This window comes from Hypanus sabinus, chromosome 6, assembly GCF_030144855.1.
Source record: "Hypanus sabinus isolate sHypSab1 chromosome 6, sHypSab1.hap1, whole genome shotgun sequence".
Lineage (NCBI taxonomy): Eukaryota > Metazoa > Chordata > Chondrichthyes > Myliobatiformes > Dasyatidae > Hypanus > Hypanus sabinus.
The window spans coordinates 70,470,548-70,498,498 of NC_082711.1; the positions used below are offsets into that span (position 1 = coordinate 70,470,548).

General features: G+C 40.5%; 1 long non-coding RNA gene across 1 annotated transcript in view; it reads right to left on the reverse strand.

The window, feature by feature from the left end:
* Nucleotides 1-27,951, reverse strand: part of LOC132395580 (uncharacterized) — a 93,092-nt gene that overhangs the window by 22,404 nt on the left and 42,737 nt on the right. The window contains exon 2 of the long non-coding RNA XR_009512676.1: nt 1,875-1,953. This is a non-coding gene — a long non-coding RNA (uncharacterized LOC132395580). The remainder of the gene's footprint in view (nt 1-1,874; nt 1,954-27,951) is intronic.

Here is a 27,951-nt window from a genome sequence, read left to right on the forward strand (position 1 = left end):
AGTAGCTTTACTCATGCCACCAAAATCTCCCCAGCAACCACAGGTAGAATTTCCCTCCTTGGAATCCTCCATCTCGTGAAGCACTCCTTGCAGTAGGGTCTCCCCTTCTGATGTGATCCTCCATGCGTCTTCCCTCCGCACCTCTGCCAGACCCCAAACAGGAAGCTCTCCTTCAGAAAACTCTTCCTGTCCAGCTCTCAAGAAGGCTCCATGCCATCCCACTCCTGATTAGTTGATTAGTCCAACGTTCCTAAGTTGGACAATATGGCTCCATATCTTTAGCTAAATCCAAAACACTCTTAGCAGCAGGACACACTGCTTTTACAGAAAACTGCCAAAATAAAATACCTTACAGCATAGCCATAGGAGTCTTAACCTGGGCATTACACACAAATTTGCTTATCCAGTTTGTCACATTATCATCCAGATCATTGATACAGATGACAGACAACAATGGACCCAGCAGTGATCTCTGCAGCACTCCACTAGTCACAGGCATGCAGTCGGAGAGGCAACTTCTCTGATCGGGTGACACCAGGATTACCGTGGTGACGCATTATTTCCTGAACTGCCTCATTGATAGATGAATCACTAGCTGCTCACCTTTGTTGGCCACCAGCGCAAAATAAACACAAATAAATGAGTCTGTACCATTAAATAAAGGATGGCTTCCATCCTCCCCTTATTTCTAAGTTTTCTGGCAGCTTCTCACTCTCCATTTCACCCACACTTGTAGATATCAATCCCTTAATGATCCTGATCCTTTACTGCGTTTGACAACTTAGTCTTCAAGGCAAACAAAAAATTATACTGTTATTATATGAAGTATGAACCATGAACACACAGCAATGAATTTCTCCTGCTTTGGCACCAACTCTCAATCATACTCAGAACGTACATCAATAAATGGTGTGCGGAAGACAAATGTGATGGAAGTGTATCAAAGGTGATTTTGTGATCTTGGGCTGAAGCCACGTCAATAATACATCAATACTGAGTACAGGGAACTCACTTTGCATGTTGGCTATGTCCCATGCCTGTTCAGGAAGAGCTTAAGACCAACAATTGATGCCTGAGATGAAGCAGCAATATATGCCCTAGCCCCAACACTTTGTGTATGGCACAGAAATAATAGTTATAAAGAAGACTAGTTGAAGAGTTAAATTAAAGTAGCTCTGTGAAGCTATGTATGTGTTCATGTTGTATATATCTGTTTCTGTGTATGTTAGTGTATCATACAGGTGTACAGCATATTCCTAACATGCCCTTTGACCCACTGCATCTACAGTATATCAACCATCATGCCCATCCCACTTATCCTACTTCCATTTGCTCATTCAAGTGCCTGTCCTATTCTATCCTAATCTCACCTATCCTAATTCCATTAATTCCCTTTGCTCATTCAAATATCAGTCCAAAAGCCTCAAATGTTATTACTCTTCCTGCCTCCACTACCAGCTCAGTCCAGATGCCAGCAAATTCAAAGGTTTAAAGCACATTGATTATCAGACTGAATAAATTATACACCTTGAGATTCATCTGCTTACTGGAAGCCATGAAGTAAGAAACCCGAAAATCCCATTAAAAAATAGACCAAAAGCCACTACGCAGAGAAAAATAACACAAATCATACAGACAATATAAGCAAACTAAAGATAACTAGTAACTAGTACAAAGTAATTAGCTCAAGTATGAATACTATGAACTTCCCCTTCACACAGCTGCTCCACCTCCAGCTTTCAGCTTTCCTCCCCTACAGACCGTCCCACCCTCCTCAGCTATCCCGCCAACAGCCCTTCCCACTTCGCCAGTCTCTCCTCCAAACCTCTGTTCCTTCCTCTCCCGTATCTTGCACATGTTCTCTGACGTCTCACCTCCGTAACAGCGCTGTTGACAGACCATCATGACAGAAGGAAGACTGAAACACAGAATCGGCTAGGATGGAACCCCATTCTGAAATATCAAAGAGACAAGGAGGTTCTTGTGACCTAAAATTTTTTTTAAAAAAGTATGAATACTACCATATCTACCCTGAGATTTATTTTTCTTGCAAGCATTCATAGTAGAACAAAGAAATACAATATAATCAATGAAAAACTATCCACAAGGACTGACAAACAACCAATGTGCAAAAGAAGGCAGATGCGCTCTGAGCAGACTAGATGTCAGCGAGGAAGTGGTGAACACCTGGCTCAGAGTTGGAGACCCTTTCCCAGAAACAGGGGGGGGGGGTTCCTTGTGGTAATATGGGGCCAAGTAGTTAGCACAAAAAAATTATCTGAAGTACATAATAAAAGACCAATAAATCCAAGACAATAGATGCAGAAAATGCCAAGAGAAACCAGAAACAATCCAACACATTACAGAATCCTGCAGCAGTTTAACTCAATCTGATTACTTACACAGGTACAATCAAGTAGCAAGCATCATTCACCAAAATCTTGCTTTAAAATACAAACTCATAAAAGACTCCATACCTTACTATAAATGTATACCCGATTCACTTTTATAATCAGAGTTCTACAAACAATATTACGACTAATAAACTCTTAACAGGCTTCCAGCAGGGCACAGGTATCGATTATAACTGATGTTTCGATGACAAACTCTACCATCTTCTTCAGGGATGATGCCTGGGCATGTCTAGTCTGGTAATATATATATATATATATATATACCCCCATTGTCCATCCCTCCTAATTGGTTAGTCCTCATCCAATCAGTTTTCCACTTTCCCACCCTGTTTACAATCTTAGTTCTTACTTAGAATGAGACCTTCATCTTTGTTAAAATTCTTTTCTTCTAGTTTATTTCAATGGCTTCCTTTACCAAGTGGTCTCAAAAGCCATTGACATGACAAAATAGTTTTGTGCTATCAAAGTCAATCCAATGACAGTGTGAGTGCAGTGTTCTGGTACAACCGATTTCTCCGGGTAGCCCAAATGGATACATCATCTATGCTCTTTGATGCGGGTTTCCACTGAGTGTCCCATCTGGCTGATAGACGCTGCTTTCCATTCAGAGGGAATCCTGTAAATGCCAGCCCATCTGAGTCACAGTTCATCTCTTACACACATAAGCTGTGATTTGAGCTTCCTTTTATAGGTTTGTGGATGGTATTAATCCAGTATTTCTTCCAGATCCTGGTGATCCTTCCAGAAAGTGTGGAAATACAATGAAGACAGGTGGTAGTGACGGGTTCCTCCTTGTTGTTAGGTTTCCCAGTTTTTCTGTCAGCCCTTTTAAGGGCCCGATGGATTTCCTTCACTTTGCAGCCATTCTGTAGGAATGTCATGCATAATCATCTTATTTCCTCAGGGAGATTCTCTGGGTCCTAAATAGTTTTCACACTGTTAATCAAAGTAGAAAGAAACACTCTATGATGGAAGGCATGATGGTGGCTGTTATTATTGAGGTATGGGTCTGTGTGAGTGGGTTTCTGATAGATGCCATGCCTGAGGCTACTGACCAGTTTACATCGTATTAGAATGTCCAGGAACAGGAGGCAATCATTCTTCTCCATCTCCATTGTAAATTGAATGTTTGGATTTTAGCGTTCAGATGGTCGTGGAACTGTTGAAAGATCCTCCACATTCACGATTGTTGGTCTCTGGAGAGTTGATTTTTATATTTTTCCTCACCAAGGTCATTCTAAGATGTTTCAATTTTGTTGGCTCAAGGTCACCTGACTGACTACATTCCCTTTGGAGGTAGCCCAGAGTTAAAAACAGTATTCTTTTATGGCCTTCACCTTCAACTCTGTACGTAAGGTGACTTTTGTTCTATTGAATTCTAACTGCCTCAAAGCAATCATACTAGGACACCCAGACTCTGACCCAGATGATGCAATTACTTCTGCAAACCTGCCATTTTATACAATAAGAAGCTTTTCATCTCAGAATGATCTTAGCTTTAGTAGATCATTCACAGAAACTCTTTGTATCCAGATTCAATTGCTCTGTTATTAGTTATCCTCAAGTAAGTCTCAGTTCATCAAACAGTTCACAAAATGGTGGCTACAAGGAAAATCTCACAAAATGGCCACCTCTTGTAGTCTGTTCTGACTAATATCTCTTCTTGATCCAAAGATATTTATCATAGGATCATTATGTTCTTCACTTTCTGTTGACTGCCCAGAAAACTACCATGGATGGCCAGTAGGTGTGCAACACTTACACACTATAAAAGTAAAATTAATATTTGATAACTAAATTCATACAATTTTTATAACAGCATTCATCTCTTTTGCTTTATAGGAGCATCATCCTCTAAGTTTTGCATAATTTCAGCCTGCCACCCTCTAACTTGATTTACATTAAGCCACAGATGTACTTGAGCATTTGATACCCAATTCCAAAACTTACTCAAAAAATCTGAGTCACTCAGTACTTCATTTGCCTTACCAGTTTGTGATTTAATTACTTTATTGTGTTTAGTCAATTGATGGATATCTCCCTGCCTCCTCTACAACTGTTTCCGTCCCTTTGTAGAACTTGTGGCTGCTGTTGCCGTATAATAAGTCTGTACCACCAATGCATATTGCAAGAAAGCCCGATTATTCACAGGCAAAATAGATAACAAACAATTTTCATAAATACTGAAACCACATTTTTTAAGTTTCTAGCTTATCATTTTTTCTGGGCAAGACTAGTTGTCCTTCCCTTGATCCTATCCTTTTCCCAGGACCATTCATGACAATAGCATGTTTTGGTGGGTTATTTAAGGATATTAAAGTCTTCTCATGATATTTACCCACATTCAGAAGATAGGTTAAGTTATTTCCAACCAACTAAAACCTTCCTTTACTATTGTCACATGTACTCAGGACTCATTTGGCTTATGTAAGACTTCTAAGGAGACACAAGGGTAACTTTTCCCCAACCTATTGTTTTGGCTGCTCATCTAATACCCAATTTGTGACTTGATGCATATTAAGTTGCAATAAATTTGTGCCAATCATGGGTAGTGACTAATTAGCCCATGTAGCATAAATCTCAGTCTTCTGTGTTTCCCTAGAAGTAGGTCTATGGGGTCAATAATCAGGTTTGTTGTATCCTGAAAGGGCATCAGAAATTCAATTGCATTCAGAGTCACCTGGGATGCATCTTGACCAATCTGATTAGTCTGTATCTGATCGAAAACTTTGTCCAGTAATATCTTGTATTTTCTGCTGGAGGGAATATGTCTGGTTTTCAAATTTTGCTATGTTTAAGGTACAGTATTGATCATTGTTACCCCAGAGACATAACTTTCTCCCATGGATTCCAATAGTCCTTTTTTCCTTCTATTTTTGACTGATTTAAGCTCACTCCTGCTTAGTTGCCCCCAAGAAGATGAGTAAATAAATTAGGAATTAAAGGATTAATAAAGTGTCTAATTTGGAGATATCTAAAAAAATGAGATTTGGGCAGATTGAACTTAGCAGAGAGCTGTTGAAAAGATGTGAAGCCATTATCAATAAAAGGATCTTCAAAATGTCTAATACCCTTCCTATACAAATCATGGAATGCTGAATCATACGTAGTAGGTAAAAAAATGTGATTATGTAAGATAGGACTAGAAAAGGAAAAACCATGGAAACCATAAAATTTCCTAAACTGAGCCCATATATGCAAAGTGTGTCTAACAAGAGGATTAACAATTAATCTGGACAAACTACTAGGGAGTACAGAGCCAAGAAGTGCAGAAATAGATAAATCTTTAGTGGAACTCAACTCCATTGCCACCCAATTAGGGCACTCAGGTTGGCCATGGAAAAAAGACCAAAAGGTAGCACAACGTATATTGGCTGCCCAATAATATAAACGAAAGTTAGGTAAAGCCATGCCACCCTCTTTTTTAGATTTTTGGAGATAAATTTTATTAATTCTAGAGCACTTATTCTTCTACAGATATGACAAAATAATAGAGTCTAAGGAATCAAAAAAAGATTTAGGAATAAAAATTGGGATTGATTGAAATAAATATAAAAGTTTAGGGAGAATATACATTTTAACAACATTAATACGACCTACCAAAGACATAGATAGAGGTGACCATTGTAACAGACTCTGTTTTATAGTATATGAAAGATTGGCAAAATTTTCATGAAAGAGATCTTTAAACCTCCTTGTGACTGTAATCCCAAGATAAGTAAATTGATTATGAACTACTTTAAAAGGGAGATCACGGAATGTTAATTCTTGTGCTTCCTTATTAATTGGGAAAAGTTCACTCTTATGTAAATTAAGTTTATAGCCAGAGATCTGGCTAAACTGATCAATAGACAATAGACAATAGACAGTAGGTGCAGAAGTAGACCATTCGGCCCCTTGAGTCTGCACCGCCATTCTAGAGATCATGGCTGATCATTCACTATCAATACCCAGTCCCTGCCTTGTCCCCATATCCCTTGATTCCCCTATCCATCAGATATCTATCTAGCTCCTTCTTGAGAGCATCCAAAGAATTGGCCTCCACCGTCTTCCGAGGCAGTGCATTCCACACCTCCACAACTCTCTGGGAGAAGAAGCTCTTCCTCAACTCTGTTTTAAATAACTGACCTCTTATTCTCAATCCATGCCCTCTGGTACTGGACTCTCCCAACATCTGGAACATATTTCCTGCCTCAATCCTATCAAATCCTTTAATTATCTTAAACGTTTCAATCAGATCCCCTCTCAATCTCCTCAATCCAGAGTGTACAAGCCCAATCTCTCCAATCTCTCTGCGTAAGACAGCCCTGCCATCCCAGGAATCAACCTAGTGAATCTACGCTGCACTTCTTCAATTGCCAGAATGTCCTTCCTTAAACCTGGAGACCAAAACTGTACACAATATTCCAGGTGTGGTCTCACCAGGGCCCTGTACAAATGCAAAAGGACATCCTTGCTCTTGTACTCAATTCCCCTTGTAATAAAGGCCAACATTCCATTTGCCCTCTTCACTGCCTGTTGCACTTGCTCATTCACCTTCATTGACTGATGAGCTAGGACTCCTAGGTCTCTTTGCATTTCTCCCTTACCTAACTCTACACCATTCAGACAGTACTCTGCCCTCTTGTTCCTGCTTCCAAAGTGGATAACTTCACATTTATTCACATTGAATGACATCTGCCAAGTATCTGCCCACTCACCCAGCCTATCCAAGTCTCCCTGTATTCTCCTAACGTCCTCTTCGCATGTTACACTGCCACCCAGTTTAGTATCGTCAGCAAACTTGCTGATATAGTTTTCAATGCCCTCATCTAAATCGTTGACATAAATCATAAAGAGCTGTGGTCCCAATACAGAGCCCTGTGGTACCCCACTAGTCACCTCCAGCCAGTCCGAGAAACACCCATTCACTGCTACCCTTTGCTTTCTATCTGCCAACCAGTTTTCTATCCATGTTGAAACCCTGCCCCCAATGCCATGAGCTCTGATTTTACTCACCAATCTCCTATGTGGCACCTTATCGAATGCCTTCTGAAAATCTAGGTACACAACATCCACTGGCTTGCCCTCGTCTAACATCCTTGTTACACCCTCAAAAAACTCAAACAGATTAGTCAAGCATGATTTGCCCTTGGTAAATCCATGCTGGCTTGGCCTAATCCTATTACTGCCATCAAGATGTGCCACTATTTCGTCCTTAATAATGTACTCAAGCATCTTCCCCACAACTGACGTTAGGCTAACAGGGCGATAGTTCTCCGTTTTCTCCTTCCCTCCCTTCTTGAAAAGTGGGATAACATTAGCCACTCTCCAATCTTCAGGAACTGATCCTGAATCTAAGGAACATTGGAAAATGATTACCAATGCATCCGCAATTTCCTGAGCCACCTCTTTTAGAACCCTCGGATGCAGACCATCTGGACCCGGGGATTTATTAGCCTTCAGTCCTACCAGTCCACTCATCACAGTTTCTTTCCTAATGTCAATCTGTCTCAATTCCTCTGATATCTTATGACCCTGGCCCATCCATACATCTGGGAGATTGCTTGTGTCCTCCCTGGTGAAGACAGATCTAAAGTACGCATTAAATTCTGTTGCCATTTCCCAGTTTCCCATAACAATTTCTCCCAATTCATTCTTCAAGGGGCCAACATTGTTCTTAACTATCTTCTTTCTCTTCACATAGCTAAAAAAGCTTTTGCTATCCCCTTTTATATTCCTGGCTAGACTGAGCTCATACCTGATTTTTTCTCTTCGTATTGCTTTTTTTAGTTAAGATCTGCTGTTCCTTAAAACTTTCCCAATCATCTGAATTCCCTCTCATCTTAGCCCTGTCATACTTCTTTTTCTTTAATGCTATACAAACTCTGACTTCCTTTGTCAACCACTGTGGCCCCTTCCCCCTCTTTGAATCCTTCCTTCTCAATGGAATGAACTGCTTTTGCATCTTTTGTATTATCCCCAAGAATATCTGCCACTGCTGATCCACTGTTTTTCCTGCCAGGGCATCTGCCCATTTAACTTTGGCCAGCTCTTCCCTCATGGCTCCGTAGTCTCCTTTGTTTAATTGCAACACTGACACCTCTGATTTGCCCTTATCCCTCTCAAATTGTAGATAAAAACTTATCATGTTATGATCACTACTTCCTAATGGCTCCTTTACTTCAAGATCACTTATCAATTCCTGTTCATTACACATCACCAAGTCCAAAATTGCCTCGTTCCTGGTTGGCTCAAGCACAAGCTGTTCCAAAAATACATCCCTTAGACACTCCACAAACTCCCTATCCTGGGGTCCAGCACCTACCTGATTCTCCCAGTTCACCTGCATGTTGAAATCTCCCATAACGACTGCATTACCCTTAGCACATGCCAATGTTAACTCCCTAATCAACTTGTACAAAATATCCACGCTACTGTTTGGGGGCCTGTACACAACACCCATTAGGGTCTTTTTACCCTTACTGTTCCTCAGCTCAATCCACACAGACTCTACTTCCCCTGTTCCCAAGTCACCTCTTGCTAAGGACTGAATCTCATTCCTCACCAACAGGGCCACCCCACCCCCTCTTCCCATATTTCTGTCTCTACGATAGCACATATACCCTGGTACACTCAATTCCCAGGCCTGATCCCCTTGCAGCCATGTCTCCGTTATCCCAACAATATTGTAGTTCCCCATTTTCATCTGAGCTTCAAGCTCATCTGTCTTATTTCTGACACTCCGCGCATTTAAGTATAGAATTCTTAGCCCATTCCTCCTCCCTTTGCTTAAAACACTGTCTATTGTACCTAACCCAGCTCCTTGAACTTCCATCGGGCTAATTGCACCTTGAATTTTGATGACCTTCTCAAGATCACCCAAACCTTCTACACATTTAACCCCATGCTCCTTCTGACCAACCCTCTGGATCTGGATCCCTGCCCCCTGTACATCTAGTTTAAACCCCCCCGAGCAGCACTGGCAAACATTCCTGCAAGAATGTTAGTACCCCTACGGTTCAGCTGTAGACCGTCCCTTCGAAACAGATCCCAATGTCCCTGGAACAAAGACCAATTATCCAAAAACCTGAACCCTTCCTTCCTGCACCATGCTCTCAGCCTCGTATTAATGTGCATAATCATTCTATTCTTCGCCTCACTCGCACGTGGCACAGGTAGCAATCCTGAGATTGTCACCCTGGAGGTCCAGCCTTTCAGCTTCACTCCTAACTCCCTGAACTCTCTAAGCAGGACCCCCTCACTCACCTTACCTACATCGTTGATCCCTACATGGACCACTACATCTGGGTTCATGCCCTCATTCTCAAGAATAGCCTGCACCCGATCTGAGATGTCCCGGACCCTGGCACCAGGGAGGCAACATACCATCCGAGACTCCCAATCTGCCCCACAAAATCTCCTATCTGCCCCCCTGACTATAGAATCCCCTAAAACTATCACTCTCTTCTCTTCCCTCCTCCCCTTTCTAGTTGAGGGTTCAACCTCTGTGCCAGAGGCAGGACTACTACAACTCATTCCTGGTAGGTCATCCCCATCAACAGTATCCAGTACGGTATACTTATTGTTAATGGGAATGGCCGCAGGGGTGCTCTGCTCTCTCTGCCTGCTCCCGCTGCCTCTCTGAAAAGAAGTCCTGCCTTTTAAAGTGCGCGCTCGACACTGACGTCACTCGCGCCTGCGCAGTTCCCCCTCCTCCACAGGTATTGACCAGGTAGGCTTAAATCCTACCTACATGGTCGAATTCTCTGAGCTCCCAGCTGAAACACAAGATGTAATTTGCTCCTGATTCAAGAAGTGAAAACATTGGAGGTAAGGATGTAGACGGATTTGAAAGAAAAAGTAATAAGTCATCAGTGTAAAGAGAAACTTTATGTTCAACACCCCCTCTCCAAATCCCGGTCAATTCAGGACAATTTCGAAATGCTATCGCCAAAGGTTCTATAGCCAAATCAAAGAGAAAGGGACTTAAAGGGCATCCCTGATGGGTGCCACGTTTGAGGTTAAATAACTGGGATTTCTGAAAATTAGTCAAAACAGAGGTAGTAGGACATAGATACAGCAATTTGATCCAAGAGATAAAACTTTGACCAAAGTCAAGTTTTTCTAAAACTGCAAAAAGGTAGTTCCACTCTATATGATCATATATATGATCATCTATATGATCATTCAGGAATCCCAGTTGGAGGTGAATATAAAATGTTAAATAAATGCCAAATGTTAAAAAAAGGAAGACGGTTTTTAATAAAACCAGGTTGATCATCAGAAATAATAGAGGGAATAACAGTTTCTAATCTATAAGCCAAAACTTTGGCCAAGATTTTAACATCAACATTAAGAAAAGAAATCAGCCTATACGAGGAACACTCTGTTGGGTCTTTACCCTTTTATAACAAAAGAATAATAGATGCCTCATTAAAAGAGGCTGGCAAGTTACCATAATCAAACGAGTCAGATAATGCTGAGAATAACTGAGGAGAAAGAAGTGAAGAGAATGAGTTATAAAATTCTACGGGAAACCCATCAGGTCCAGGAGATTTCCCTGAAGACAATGCAGAAATTGCAAAAGATATTTCTTTGATGATATAGGCGCATTAACTTTGGCTTTAAAATCAGATGAAAGCGAAGGAATATTCAGATTATTTAAAAAATGATCAACAGAGATATTCTCATTCAGAGATTCAGAGGAATAAAGTCGAGAATAAAAATATTTGAATGCGTCATTGATTTCTAAGTGATCTGATGTCTTTCCAGATCTTTGTAATATGTTGTTTGGCTTTGGAACGCCTCAGCTGATTGGCTAGAAATTTACCAGATTTGTCACCATGAATATAAAAGCGACTCTTACTTTCAAGAAGTTGGCATTTGACAGGTTGAGTAGACAGAAGATTAAATTTAGTTTGAAGTTCCACATGCTTCTTGTATAATTCAGGATTCTTAGTTTGAGCATACAATTGATCCAACTCTTTTATCTGATTAATGAGGTCTAATCGATCTGCACAGGACTTTCTATTAAGATTTGCTGTACAGGAGATTATTTGACCCCTGAAATATGCTTTCATGGCATCCCAGACAATCTGGGATGACATTTCAGATGATGTATTGGTGTTAAAACAAAAGGTTATCTGATCCTTCATAAATTTTAGAAAATCATCATCCAATAGTAAAGTCGAGTCAAAACGCCAGTGTTTATTCCTCTGAGGGAGACCAGGAAAATTTAAAGACAAAGTAATTGGGGCATGGTCAGAAATCAGTATACTCTGATAGTCACAAGAATAGTCAAATGGAATAAGTTGATTATTGAGTAAAAAGTAGTCAATTCTAGTAAAGGTATGGTGAACATGTGAAAAAAAAGAATAGTCTCTCTCAGTAGGATGAAGGAAACGTCATTGATCAGAGATACCATAATTAGAGAGAAAAGAGTGAATAGCTAAGGCAGATTTTGTAGGTAGTCTAGTAACAGAGGACGATCGATCCAAATTAGGATCTAACCAACAATTGAAATTGCCAGCCAGTATAACAGAGTATGAGTTTAAATCTGGTAGTGAGGAGAAAAAATGTTCAAAAAAATTATCATCATCAAAATTGGGAGCATACAGGTTTGCTAGTACAACTTTAGTATTATATAATTTACCAGAAACAATAATAAAACGGCCATTTGTATCAGATATCTTATTATGGAGTTCAAAAGGAATACTTGAGTTAATAAGGATGGAGACCCCCCCCCCAGTTTTAGTTTTAATGAAAATGCTGACCAGCCCACTTTGACAAAAGCCGAGAATTATCAAAACTACGAATATGAGTTTCTTGAAGGAGAGCAATGTCAGCTTTGAGTTGTTTAATATGCAAGAAGACCTTCCTTCTTTTAACAGGATGATTCAATCCCTTTACATTCCAGCTCACAAATTTAAGTGTATTAACCATTATCGCTTGTTAGTGCATAGAAGGTAGCAGGCATATAAAAAACCAAGCAGTACAATAACAGTCTGGGAGCAAAAATGTAAACACAGATCCGTAGAATCAAAACAGAGACATGTCCTGAATAACAAAGGAAAACAAACGAAACAGTGAGTAGTGTTAGAACTGGAGAATCCTCCCCACCCTCACAACCCAAAACTAGATGGCTACCTAAAAAAGCAGCTAGCTCTACCAAAAAAATTAACCCAAATATGACTTCCAGTTCTGTGTTAACAAACGTATAAATAATATAGCAAATAATAACTAATTTATGCACTAGAAGACAGAATTACAGATAGGAACAACTTCAACAGAAGTATTAAGCTTAATACAAAGAAAATCAGAAGAAAACTAAAACTAACCTACCAGCGAAAAATTATAAAAGATTAAAAGAGAAAAAAAAGGGAGGGAGAAAAGGGGGAAATTATAAATTCAAAGAGAGTACTTATCAACCTTTTACAGAAAAAAAGGCAAAACTTAAACTATGAATCAACCAACAGGGAGGCCTTCAATAAAAACTCCAAACCTCTGAAAACAGGTTAAATTGTAGTTCTCTATAGGTAAAGTTATACAAAAATAAAATAGATTACACAAGTAAAATCTAAAAGCCCGCAGGGAAACATTAAACGTAAATTATCTATTTAGAAAAAACGCACCAAGTCCAGGGAGAGATTGACTACAGCCCTTAGAGTTTCAATAGATAATGTCTGAATTATTCAAGAAAAGTCTGAATTCGGAAAAAAATAGTTTTACTTCGAGAAGTACTTATCAACCATTTTAGAAGGTCAGGCCGGTTCCGAAGAAGACGAGGTGGCTGGAAGACTTCCAACAAACGCCTCAGCCTCCTTCACTGATTTAAACCACTTATAATCTCCAGTAGTAAGCGTAATTTGAAGATCGGCTGGATTTCGGAGAAAGGGTCTGAATCCACGATCAAAAAGCACTTTCATTACACCTTTAAACTCAGCACGCATCTTCAGAACCTGGGGGGGGCATAATCCTCCACAAAACGAATGACCGTATTTTGAAAAGCAAAAGTACCTCTGCGGCGTGCCTCCATAATCAAATGGTTTTTCACCTGGTATTGATGAAAGCATAAAATAACCGGCCGTGGGCGGGAACCCAGAGTTGCACGAGGAACATACATCCTGTGTGCCCTTTCAAGCTCAGGTGGAGTCGGAAGAAATTCTTTCCCAAAAATCTCACAGAAAAAAATCAGAAAAAAATTCAACGGGAGAGCCCTTTTCGGTGGCCTCTGGCAAACCAAGAATTTGTAGATTGCAATGTCTGCTCCGGTTTTCAAGATCCACCATTTGGAAAAAAAGTTTACTGTTCTTCTCCTCTAGGTTGGAGCAGAGAGTTTCAAGATATTGAACACGGTGTTTTAAATGTTCAGAATTTAAGTTAATGCGAGGTAAGTGTTCAGCATGTTCATCCACTCTAGCATTAATCTGATCCAGTTTGAGATTCAGCTGGTTGAAAGAAGTTCTAAATTTAGTTCTAAAATCCATTGAAGTATCTTGTTGATGTTGTTCCAAAACAGCGAGAATGTCAGCCGGCAAAGCCGTAGAAGTTTCCTTTTTCCCGGTTTTAGTACTTTTGGTAGCCATTATAAGATAGATGTGTTCGCAGGCAGGTAAAAGAGAACTAATAAAATACCTAACTAAGGTTTAAGAAGGGAGGCATATAGTGCAAAGGTAAGAAGAATAACAGAGCAAAAGTTCGGAACGACTAAACAATCGCCATCTTACTGGAAGTTTCCCCAATCACAGTTAATTCTATTGCAACAAAATATATTACTCCCTTCATCATATGTTAAATGAAATCTTGGGTTTAAAGGTTTACGCCTTCTTTCAGCCTTTCCAGGACACTTACTGCTCCCTGGTTCATCGTACCAATAAGTCATTTGGTTTCATTCCCCTATCTGGAACCACAAATGTCACATAAAACCACTCAGTCTTTAGTAAGCACTCCTTTGTACTCCTAGATGGGTAGATAGATAGACATTTCATTGATCCCAAAGGAAATTACAGTGTCACTGTGGAATTACAAGTGCACAGGTATACAAATATTAGAAGAGAAGTAAAAAGAATAAAAAATAAGTCACCTTAAAAATAAGATGTACAGGATTTCCAAGTCAAAGATTACTAGATTCACTAGATTTCCAAATTCACAGTGATAAGATGCTAGTGTAATAATTACCTAGTTCAACCTACAGTAATGGATGCACATTCACACTGTCCAGATAAGGAGTGATGATAGTATTGCACAGGGTGCCCATGATAGCAGGGTGTGGTAAACAGAGGTCTGGTAGACAGAGGCTAACAACAGTCTAACAGGAGGGGGTCATCACTTCCCGAGCTATAGCTTGACTCATTATAGATCCCAATGGCCGAGGGTTAGAAGGATCTCATATAGCGCTCTTTGGACCACACAATTGTCTTAGTCTATTACTAAAATTGCTCCCCTGTTCAGCCAAGGTGGCACGCAGAGAGTGACAAACATTGTCCAGCATTGCCAGGACTTTCTGAAGTGTACTTTGTTTTACCACAGACTCCAGTGCATCCAGTTTGACTCTTGAAACAGAGCCAGCCTTTTTAATCAGTTTATGTGCATCTCCCATGTTGATGCATTCCCCCTGCATACCACCACGTAGAAGGTTGTATTGGCAACAACAGACTGGTAGAATGTGTGAAGGAGAGGCTTGCACACTCCAATGGACCTATTCTGGAACCCCTTCTCTTCATGATTTTTATAAATGACCTGGATGAGGAAATGGAGGGATGTGTTAGTAAATTTGCTGATGACACAAAGGTTGGGGGTGTTGTGGATAGTGTGGAGGGCTGTTAGAGGTTACAGCAAGACATTGAAAGGATGCAGAACTGGGCTGAGAAGTGGCAGATGGAGTTCAACCCAGATAAGTGTGAGGTGGTTCATTTTCATAGGTCAGAATATAGTATTAATGGTAAGACTCTTGGCAGTGTGGAGGATCAGAGGGATCTTGGGGTCTGAGTCCATAGGACACTCAAAGCTGCTGTGCAAGTTGACTCTGTGGTTAAGAGAGCATACGGTGCATTGGCCTTCATCAATAGGACCCTTGTCAGACCCTACTTGGAGCATTGTACTCAATTCTGGTCACCTCACTACAGGAAGGATGTGGAAACTATAGAAAGGGTGTACGGGAGATTTACCAGGATGTTGTCTGTATTGGGGAGCATGCCTTATGAGAACAGGTTGAGTGAACTTGGCCTTTTCTCCTTGCAGTGATGGAGGATGAGACCTGATAGAGATGTATAAGATGATGAGAGGTATTGATCATGTGGATAGTTAGAAGCTTTTTCCCAGGGCTGATATGGCTAACATGAGAGGACACAGTTTTAAGCTGCATGGAAGTAGGTAAAAAAGAGATGTCAGGGGTAAGTTTTTTACGTTGAGAGTGGTGATTACGTGGAATGGGCTGATGGCGATGGTGGTGGAGGTGGATACGATAGGGTCTTTTAAGAAACTCCTGGATAGGTACATGGAGCTTAGAAAAATAGAGGGCTAAGGTAATCTGAGGTAATTTCTATATTAAGTACATGTTCGGCACAGCACTGTGGGCTGAAGGGCCTGTATTGTGCTGTAGGTTTTCTATGTTCTGTGTTCTATGACCTCAGTCTCCTCAGGAAATAGAGATGACTCTTGTACACAGTCTCTGTGTTGGTGTTTCCACTCAAGTCTGACAACCAGGTGCACCCTGTGGTGAACTACATATACCTGTCTGGACACGCCCCCCTGCTGACTGCTCCTGTGGCTCCTCCCACAGACCCCTGTATAAAGGCGATTGAGGTCTGAGCCCGGCCTCTCAGTCTCCAGGATGTAGTATAGTGGTCACTCACTGCTTGTTCCTTCTTCCAGTCAATAAAAGCCGATATCTCGCCTTCACGTCTCAGAGTGAGTTATTGATGGTGCATCACACCCCCAGGTACTTGTAGGTCCTCACCATCTATAGTAACAGGAAGCAGTGCAGGAAGTGGTCTTCCTAAAGTCCATCCTTTGTCTTACTGAAGTTGAGCTGCAAATGATTCAGCTTGCACCATTTGACATAGTCCTCCACATAGTCCTGTATTCATCCATCCATTCTCTCCTTATACACCCAAGTATTGCTGAGTCATCAGAGAATTTTTGCAGATGACATGACTCAGTGTTTTATCTAAAACCTGTGGTATACAGTACAGGGTAAACAGGAAGGGAGTCAATACAGTCACCCGAGGGGCCCCAGTGCAAACCGCACAAACTGTAGTCTGCAAGTCAAGTAGTCCATTATCCAGGATACAATGGAAATGCCAACCTGCATTGAATATGTGTATGTATATTCTTTGTATGTTTCTGATGCTGCTTCTATCAAGTTTTTGTAATTCTGTTTTACTATTCTGCTCTTAAATCCATAACTTTAACCTATTCACCGTCTTCCAATTTGCTCAGTCTTAAGCTAGCTTGTTTGGGACACTTCGTTTTGCAAGCTCATTAGCCTTCTTATTCCCCTTGGGGTAACTTTAGGTGAGGTTTTGCCTTCATTTGAAATTTATATGACTAACACTATGATTGCATCAAAACTATTTGTTCAAAGAAATTCAACTCATAATCAACGTCTAAAGTCTTGAGCAACGTCTTTTACGTTCTGCAAAATGAAAGCAGGCTTGTTAGTAAAAACAACTCAAGGATTGTTCCCCTAATATTCCAAACTTCCAAAATGAACAATTTCAAATTCCCAATTTAACTATACACCAATGAGCAATAACCCAAAATGCTGATTTCCCTCTGAAATGTGGCATCTCATTTTTGGAATAGTGATGCACACATTTCAATCATTGTCATCTGGATTCCACATGACAAGTGTGAGTTCTGGGTCTCTCTAAAACCAATTCCACGAAAATGAATAAAGAAACACAAACCAAAAACACAGATAAGACAAACCAAAAATCCCTGCTTGTACTTTTCTTCCTTTAGAACCTTTGCAAGTAACTGAAAAACTTAGAATAAAAAGTTAATACCAAGCATGAAAAATCTGCATACCTTTTTTAAACAACAAAGGACCCTTTGGTTTAAGATGGCACCACTGAATATATCTGACAACTCACTTGTTGTTCAAAAGGCAATACATTAAATTAAAACCATTATTACTAACACCTTTTCTGAAGTAAACTGTGGTAAACTATCACTGCAAACAATGAAGAAGCAAGCAGAGGCAAAGCTGATTTGAAGGATGGGCTATACAGATACATTGCCAAATCAATCTCTCTCTCTCTTGCTCACTCTCTCTATTGCTGAAAGTACTAACCTACTGTCAGACAAAATTAAGGATACTTTACGACTTTAAAGCAAAGAAGTGCTGGAAATTACTCATGGTGCACAAGTAAACAACATTCAACATGCTTAAAGCAAGACATTCCCACATCAAACACGTAATCTGTAACTCTGATCTATGTTAGGATTCAGATTAAATGAGCTGCTTGCTATACCGTTCCAGGCATGTTGACCCTCATTGCCACAAGTGAATCAGCAGGTTTGAGCACTCTATTCTGATGCTTGTTCCCTCACCCGCCCCACCCCACAACAATTTTCCTGATTAGGTGAAGGTGCATTCCAATACTATGTTACTTCTCATCTGTAATCTCTCTGTTGGCTTCTACGTCAACCTGCATTTCTCTACATGACTTCCTGCATATTTCTTGAAGGGGAAACACTTCAGCTGCCTCCGAACTATTCCTAAAGTTAAAATCTAACTTGTGCACTTGCTTCTCCCATGCCCTAATCATCCATGCCTCAATATGTGTAGGTCACAGCTTCAACATCATTCTAAATGTGTTGGAGCTATAACACACTAATATTCTAAACCATCTACTTGCACGTTCTGGTTCTAACTGATGTTGATCTAATGTTAATGCATATCACCCCTTGGAACACCGTCCATGAACGGGATGCATATGCAGAGGGTTGCTTTCCTTTCCGCTGGTAATATTTACTTCACTCCTCTATTTAGATTCCTGCTGTTATTAGCCATAACTGTCAGTGTTGCATTCTTTAAGTCCACATTTGTCCCCCCAGCATATCGCGATACTTCTGGCAAGGTGGCATTTATATTCGGATGCAAGCGCATTGTAAACAATATCCTTTCCTTGGCATAGACCGGGGGTCGGCAACCTGCGGCTCCCGAGCCATTTGTGGCTCTTTCACCTCTGTGCTGCGGCTCCCTGTGGCTTTGGGAAATAATTGGTCAGTATTTAATTAAAATGTATTTTATGTTAGTTTGTTAGCTTTTGAAATGTAATTCTAAATTTGAAGATTATGGTGATCTTGTACAATCTAAGTGTGGCGACACATTTCCTCACAATTAGCCAGCATTCCGGCTAAGGGAGATAGCCTACGGGGGTTTGTGAGTACGCGTCTTTTGCAGCATCTGCGTCCATGGGGGCTGGGTTGAGGGAGGCTTAAAAGCAAGGCTGTTTAGTTCGAATAAAGTTATTCGACTGCAGTTTACTGACTGCGTGAGCACACCGCTACAACGTGTTTTTTATCGCTATTAATATACGTCACCACTGCCAATACCTGACACCCGCCAGTGCGCGATTTCTTTAATTTTTCGATCCAAGGTAAGCCAACTATGGAGAATTCTAAAAAAAGAAAAGTGACTGAAGAAAACAGAACGTTTAATGATACGCGGACAGATTCATTTGCTTTCACTGTTGACGAGACTGGTTTACCGGTATGCTTAATATGCAATGAGAAACTAGCAAACAACAAAAAGTCAAATGTCGCAAGGCATTTCCAGAATAAACACGCAGCCTTTGCTCAAAAATATCCGGATGGAGATGAGAGAAAAAAAGCCGTTTCGGAACTGATGCGGAAGGTTGATCTGAGCAAAAATCATTTCCAGAAATGGATGAAGTCTGGAAAATCAACGACATACGCCAGTTATATTGACGCTCAGGAAATAGTCAGGCACGGGAAGCAGTTTACAGATGGTGAATATATAAAAGAATCTTTCATTAAGATTTCAGAACATCTATTCACGGACTTTAAAAACAAGAGTGAAATTGTGCAGAAAATCAGGGATATGCCCCTCTCTGCAAAGACTGTCAAAGACAGAACCATAAAAATGGCAGAAGACATCACAAGACAGCAAATTAAAGACATCAATTCAGCTGTGGCCTACTCGATTGCCTGTGACGAGTCTAAAGACAAAGGTGATATTGAACAAATAGCGTTGTTCTGCCGGTATGTAAACTCTGCCGGGCCACAGGAAGAACTGATTGAGTTGATACCTCTAAAAGACCAAACATGGGGGGAGGACATCTGTGAGGCTGTCTTGAATTGTTTAAGAGCCAAAGGAATAAAGACCACCCATCTGGTGTCAGTAGCTACTGATGGGGCACCTGCTGCACAACAAAGTCCAGTGGCTGTCCAAAGGGGAGGTGCTGAAATGCTTTGTCGCGTGTCTGGAAGAAGTGAAAACTTTCCTGGGCAGCAAAGGGCTCAACTTTCCTGAGCTGGAACAGCCAGAGTGGCTGGAAAAGCTACACTTCATGGTAGACATGACAGCGCACCTGAACACGCTGAACACAGCTCTTCAACGGGGTAAGGACGTACAGCCCTGCACATGTTGGAGGATGTTTTGGCATTCGAGCGCAAGTTGACGTTGCTTGCCAGAGATTTACAGAAAGGCACATTGTCTCACTTCCCCAATTTGAGAGAGTTCAAACAAGGTCACGACATGATAAATTCGGAGTATTTACATTCTGCAATCATCGCAATGCAAACATCGTTTGGGAAACGCTTCTGTGAGTTCAGAGAGGAAAAAAACACATTATCCTTCCCGGTCACTCCCCTAAGCATCGATCCATCCCTACTAAATACAACTGCATTGTCAGGTGTGAGTCAACCTGAACAAGTATGATAAATATTTTAATTGCCTATTATTTTACGTATATTCATATGTTTTCATTGTTCAGTGAAATAGTCCTTTTATTTTTCAGGTTGACAGCTGGCTGACGTTATTTTTGGTTTGCTGCTGGCGGCAAATTTAAGTTTGGCGTTTTTCATAAATACAAGAAGGACTCAAATAGACGTTGAGTATTTTACTTAAAAGTAACCTTCAACCCAACGTCTTTTTTTCGGAGTTCAAAATGTTTTTGTTGCATGCAGAAATGTAATTTCATTTTCTCTGCAGGAGTTCATCAATTTCATAAATGCAACACATTATAGTTTGTTTATACATAGCATAAAGGCAAAACAAAACGTTGTATGCAGTGTTATTTCATTTTAAATGTCAAGCGGGTTTTGCGGCTCCCAGTGTTTTCTTTTCTGTGGGAAACGGGTCCAAGTGGCTCTTTCAGTGGTAAAGGTTGCTGACCCCTGGCATAGACCATGTATTGGTCTCCAGTGACTAATTGCCTGGAACAGCTCCCTGGGATCATCCCTGGGAATATATGTTCCGATATCTTCAGCAATATCTCTCAGCTGCTGTACCCTGCGAGGGGTAGTGTATGTTTTATTCCACTTTTGATTTCTTGCCATGGGCCAACTTCCCTAATAGTAACTAGAGCACCAACTGTGCTTGTATGTCAGCAGGGTATCCTCAGAAGGAGGCGCCACATCATCTCCCCACCTCATCTGCTAAATCACTCCAATCCATGTTTCCATATTCACCCTCCTCCCCACCCACCTCCTCTTTTATATCCAAAGCACATATAATTCTTCTCTATGCAGCAAGTTGGCCCTGCAGCTTTTGGATCTGCTCTGAACACTTTGCATGATCTCCAGTGTTGCTTTTCTTTTCATGTACTGATTTCTGTGCACATTCATAGCTGACTAAATCTCTGCACTGTTTCTCCAATCCCTCCACTTGGGCTCATTTTTCTTGTTTACTCTTTTATTTAACCAGCTTTTCACACTGGAACTGAAACTGGTACATATGCATCAAATCCACACTTCTTCACCTCTGTAAATCAGTAGGTTTCTCTTTAAGGTTTTTCTGCCTCATCGTGGAGCCTTTTGTTTTCCACTCCTAATCGGGCTGCCCTGCTTTAGCTTTGTGCCAACATTCTATGTTTTCCCTTTTCTAATTTGTCCCATTCTGCTTCAGGTATCTGTCAATGTTCTAGGATTTCCTCTTTTGACCATTCTTGCTCTATTTTAACTTTCCACCAATATTCTATCCAATCCTCAATTAGACAGCCAACTGCTAGTGGCTTCTATAATTGTTTAAATTCTTTGCCTGACAATTTCCCTTGAGTAATCTTCCAAAGAGTTTCCCCAACAGTTTTCCTCTCTGTGCCCGTCTGACCAGGATGCTCGCCACGCTGTGGCCATTTCCACAACACGTATTTCCAGAGGAATTAACTTCTAATCAAAACAATCCAAGTCTTCCAGACTTGCAGAGGTGCCTGAATTCTTCATCCTGGGTCCATAATAACTGACTACCCAGCTTCAGATCTCTCTGAACCTCACCAATGTGGTCCAACTCAAGTCCCCCGATGTATTTATCTTTCAGCCCCCAACAATGATGTCTATTCTGTAACAAGGATTACCCATTTGTAATAATGATCAATTAGGCAAAGAGACAATCTGTACTTACTGACAAGTACCTTTATTGTCTCAACTAACAAGTACTTGAATTTTCGCAGTGAATACACGTGAGCATATCTACTAAGTTTCTCTGACACACCATGAAGAGTCAAAGGAGAGAAAAGGTAAAACTCAGGAAAAAGAGTCTATGCTGGTCATGCATTCTGCATGGTCCCGATTGTGATCTCCACCTGTCGTCCACATCTGTGATGGTTTGTCTCCAGAGAGACGTTACTGTCTGAGCTCCCCAAATCTTCTATTTTTATACGTGTCCTCATCAGATCAATCTATGGTGTTTCAATTCTGTTGACTCTTGGTCACCTGACTGACCTGCATCAGATTCCCACTAGCTGTAGTCCAGAGCTACAAGTAGTACTGTTTTATGGCCTTCATCTTCAACTTTGTGACTTGCCCCATTCAACTCTGACTGGTTCAAACCGGTTAAACTGGGTCAACCAGACACTGTGCCCAGATGAAAAGATTACTTCTATCAACCCTCCCATTTTACACAATAAACAATTTCTTATCTGAACATGGTCTCAGATTTCACATAATTACTTAAATGAAGATCTGTTTCTGGAGGCGTGTGTGCAATCAAAGTGTTTCAATTGACAGTAGTAAAAATACACCTGTACCTGTAAGGTCCAACTGCTGGTGAGTCAGTATCCTGGCAAAAACTACACCTTGAAGACAAAAGAACACTCCAAACAACTCTGCAAAAACTATTGTTGAAAAGCACAAGTCAGAAAATAAATATAAGAAAATTTCCAAGACTAAGTACTATATTTGGCATAAGCCAAGCACTGCACATCATCAAAAACACACCATCCCTACTGTGAATCATGGTGGTGGCTGCATCATGCTGTGTGGATGCTTCAGTGCAGCTGGCCCTGGAAGGCTTGTGAAGGTAGAGAGTAAAATGAATGCAGCAAAATACAGGGAAATCCTGGAGGAAAACCTGATCCACTCTGCAAGAGAACTGTGACCTGAGAGAAGATTTGTTTTCCAGCAAGACAATGACCCTGAGCATAAAGCCAAAGCTACACTGGAAGGGATTAAAAACAACAAAGTTAATGTCCTGGAGTGGCCAAGTCAGAGTCCAGACCTCAGTCCAATTGAGAATTTGTGACTGGACTTGAAAAGGACTGTTCACTCATGATCCTCATGCAATCTGACAGAGCTTGAGCAGTTTTGTAAAGAAGAATGGGAAAAAATTGTAGTGACCAGATGTGCAAAGCTGATAGAGACCTATCCACACAGACTGAAGGCTGTAATTGTTGCCAAAGGTGCAGCAATTGCTGACTAAATACTGACTTGAAGGGGGTGAATACTTATGCAATCAATTATTTTGTGTTTTATATTTGTAATTAATTTAGATCATTTTGTAGAAATCCATTTTCACTTTGACACGAAAGAATCTTTTTCTGTTGATCAGTGTCAAAAAAAGCCAAATTAAATCCATTGGGATTCAATGTTGTAAAACAATAAAACATGTAAACTTCTGGGGGGGTGGGTGAATATTTTTTTATAGGCATTGTATGTACTCAGTGATCACTTTATTAGGAACACCTGTAAATGTTTAGTTACCCAATCATACATGCAACTCAATGCATAAAAGAATGCAGACATGTTCAACAGGTTTTAGCTGTTGTTCTGACCAAACATCAAAATGGGGATGAAATATAATCTAAGTGACTCGAACTACAAAATGTTTGTTGGTGCCAGATGGGGTGCTTTGAATATCTCAGAAACTGCAGATCTCCTGAGATTTTCACATACAACAATTTCTAGAACTTACATAGAAAGAAAGTAATATCCAAAGGTTCTGTGAGAAAAAATGCCTTGTTAGAGGAGGTCAGAGGAGAATCAGAGCCTAGTTTAAGAAAACAGGAGGGCAAGAGAAACACAAATAATCACTCGTTACAACAGGGGTATGTTGAAGCACATCTCTGAACACACAATGCATCGAACCTTGATTTGGATGGGTAATAGCAACAGTAGACCATGGATATATATATATATATATATACAGTGATCACTTTATTAGGTATGGGATGTTCCTAATAAAGTGGCCACTGAGTATGTGTGTGTAGGTGGATGAGGGTGTCATGATAAAATCATGATTAATAATGTACAACTCATGGACTGAGTTCAAAAATGCACTCTACTGTTAAAAATCTAGGAGTAAGATGCTAATAGTTGCTCTGATGTAAATGGGTGAAGCAGCTCTGATCTCGTTAGTGCATATACTGATGACATAGATGGTCATCAGTATCGATTAAAAATAAAAGAATTATTAAAACGCCAGTGATCGATGGGGGTGAATGGTATATTCTTCATTTTTGCTTCTATTGTTGTTATTATCATTGCATTCCCTAAGGTTAATAATCCAACACATGAAACATATATAGAAACATCCTCACTCCACTTTCATAGATTATTACCAATCTTAGATGCATTAGAATTATATTTCCATTTGTAATACTAGTTGTAAACATCAATGTGCTAAGTTAGTTTCAAAATTATGAACTGATTTCTTTTGTGGAGTTGCATATCATACATGGGAATTGGGGTAGCATTGAGTTAAGTCATTTGGTATGGCATTTTCATTCATTATGGAGGAGATGTTTATTTCATGAGTTTAAGCCTGAGACCTTGGCATGAAATGCTTCATTCACAGCACTGGAAAAAAAGTGTCGTGCTGTTGAAAATGAGCATTACCTGGAGATAAGCAGTACTGTTTAGATGTCTGTTGGAAGATTCGTATTTCAGTGAGATTTCTGTTCTCCTATTTTTCAGGGTAAAACTCTCCTAGACAATGTCAGCAATGGTGCAACGTGCTAAATTTGGCTACAGTGAGGTATTCTACCTCAGAGGTCTGACAAGCAACAAAGTCTATTTACTGACAGCTCTTTCTTTTACCACCAGCGCAGTGGCATTCAAACGGCCAACACTCACGCTGTGTTCTTTATCCTCTCTGAAAAGGTGAGCTCCTACAGCTTCAAATTCAACCTCAGGCATGTTCCTTGAAAGCTTCTCTCACAGAGGTCAGGGTCGTGGTTACTCACAGCTTCCCAACCTCAGGAATGTTCCAGGCTTCTACTGCTGATCTCGAAGTCAAAGTCAAATTTATTATCACAGTACATATACATTACCATAGACTACCTTGAGATTCATTTCCTTGCAGCCAGTTACAGGAAAACAAGTAATTTATGAAAAATACTATACATAACCAAAAACTGACAAACAACCAATATGCAAAAGAAGAAATAATTATGCATAAAATACTGAAAACTTGAGTTGTAAAGTACTTGAAAATAAGTCTGTAGAGAGTTATGGTGATAGAAGTTGTCCACATAGTTTCAGGAGCCTTATGGTTGAAGGGTAATCATTGCTCCTGAACCTCGTGGTCTGGGACCTAAGGTTGCTGTACGTCCTGTACAACAAGAAGAGAGCATGGCATAGATGGTGGGGGTCTTTGATGATGGATGATGCTTTCTTGTGGCAGGACTCCATGTAATATGCTTAGTGATGGAAAGAGTTTTTCCTGTGATGTACTAGCTCAGGGCTCCAGAGCCGCATGCGACTCTTTCATCTCTATGCTGCAGCTCCCCGTGGTTTGTTAGTTTTTGAAATGTAATTCAAAATTTGAAGATTATGGTGATCTTGTACAACCTAAATAAAACGTTGTGGAGACCCCATTTCCTGGCACATCCGAACCGGCTCACAATTAGCCACCGTTCCAGCTAAGGGAGATAGCCTACGGGGGTTTGTGAGTACGTGTCTTTTGGAGCATCCGCGCCCACGGGGGGGGCGGGTTGAGGGAGGCTTTAAAGCAAGGCTGTTTAGTTCGAATAAAGTTATCTTTGACTGCAGTGTCGTTATTTTAGCGCTGCGTGTAGCACACCGCTACAACGTGTTTTTTTATCGCTATTAATATACATCACCACTGCCAATGCCTGACACCCGCCAGTGCGCGCTTTCTTTTAATACTTCGATCCAAGGTAGGCTAACTATGGAGTAAACTTCAACCCAACGTCTTTTTCTCGGAGTTCAAAATGTTTTTGTTGCATGCAGAAATGTAATTTCGTTTTCTCTGCAGGAGTTCATCAATTTCATAAATGCAACACATTATAGTTTGTTTATACATAGCATAAAGGCAAAAAAAACCGTTGTATGCAGTGTTATTTCATTTTAAATGCCAAACGGGTTTTGTGGCTCCCAGTGTTTTCGTTTCTGTGGGAAATGGGTCCATATCGCTCTTTCAGTGGTAAACGTTGCTGACCCCTGGACTAGCTGTATCCACTGCTTTCTGTAGATTTCTCCATTCCTGGGCATTGTTGTTTCCATATCCGTTGTGATGTAACCAGTCAATACACTCTCCACTGCGTATCTATAGAAGTTTGTCAAAGTTTTTGGTGACATGGCGAATCTATACCGACTTCTAATAAAGGAGAGGTGTCGTCATGTTTTCTTTGTGATGGCACTTATGTGTTGGCCCCAGGACAGATCCATTGATAAACTTGAATTTAGTTACTGACTCTCTCCACCTTCCATTCCCTACTTCAACAAGCAACTCTTTAGTTTTGGTTTTTGCTCTTTAGTTTCATTGACTGAGAGGTTGTTGTGGCCACCTCTCTCAGTTTGCAGAGAGGAAATTATGCACTCTCCCAGCATACTCAAGGAGAGGACATTTCATCTACTTCTCCCTCAGTCCACAGATGCACCATGGAATCTGCCTCCACAGCAGATCTCCCAGAGTACAGGCACACTTAAGACTTCCCTAGAGACCTTACTAGCACTTCCCTGGCAACTGACTTTACAGGAGTGTCTCAGATAACATTTCACTGTTTTGCAACAGTCTCTACTAAGTCTCTGAGACCAATCTCCCAGCCTCACTTAAACCCACTTTCCCCCCTTACCTTGCATCCGAGTTATATTAATAGATTCTGTGAAGATGGTGAAATCTGGTACAACAAAAGATGCTGGTGGAACTCAATGGGTCAGGCAGCATCTGTGGAAGGAAATGGACTGCCGATGTATTGGGTCAACAGTTGTTTGTTGCTCCATTCAGTCAGTGGCTGCATTCTACTGGAATTTGAAGAATGTATGGTATAGCCTGCATTGTGGTTGCCCCTTTGAAGGGCTACTGTAGCTCTAAAATATATGCTTGCCTGATACAGGTTGGAATTTCCAAGAACCTGAAATGCATCAATAGAGATAACTATGGAAACTGGCAATGTCAACTGCAACAGTGTTCTGTGAACCTCATATGTCTATCTAATTATTCAGTTCATAGAATACAATGTTCATACAATGTTCATTCAAAGCAAATTATGGAGCAGTTATAAGGCACTATAATCTAATAAATAATCATTTCTGATGGAAGAAATCTGGCATTGCTTAATATAACTGACATTTTCAGCTCCTGTGGTAGCAGCTCCATAGACTGATGGCCCAGAATCTCCTGGTTATAGAGAATAGATCCTATAGAACCAACTTCTCTAATATAGCAGCTTCCAACATGGCCAGTGAGACCCTGTGCAATGTGGGTCTTCTGTTGAAAATAACCTCATATGGAGGGACCTTAAACAAGCTAACAAAGCACATTCCAGTCAGTAACCTCAAAGCAGACCTATAAGACCTCGACGGCCTCTGAAGACCATTTCTTTACTATCTTTTAGCTAGCTTTTGCTATACCTAGGGCTTATACAAAGGCGAACCAGGCTGTGATTTGATTTTCCAAGTGGGAGGAGAGCTGTAAAGCTGTATGAATACAAGAGATCCAGCATTTTATTTCCTCTTGTATGGCACTCAAGAGAGAAACATGGTTTAAAACACAAGCTTCAATCTAATGTAGAGAAGAATGTAGCACAACAAGTTTAAAGAACTTTCAATGTAATATGTATTAACAGTTACAGTAGAAACAGAAAACACAAATTATGTAAGTCAGATCAGGTAGCATTTGTGAAGA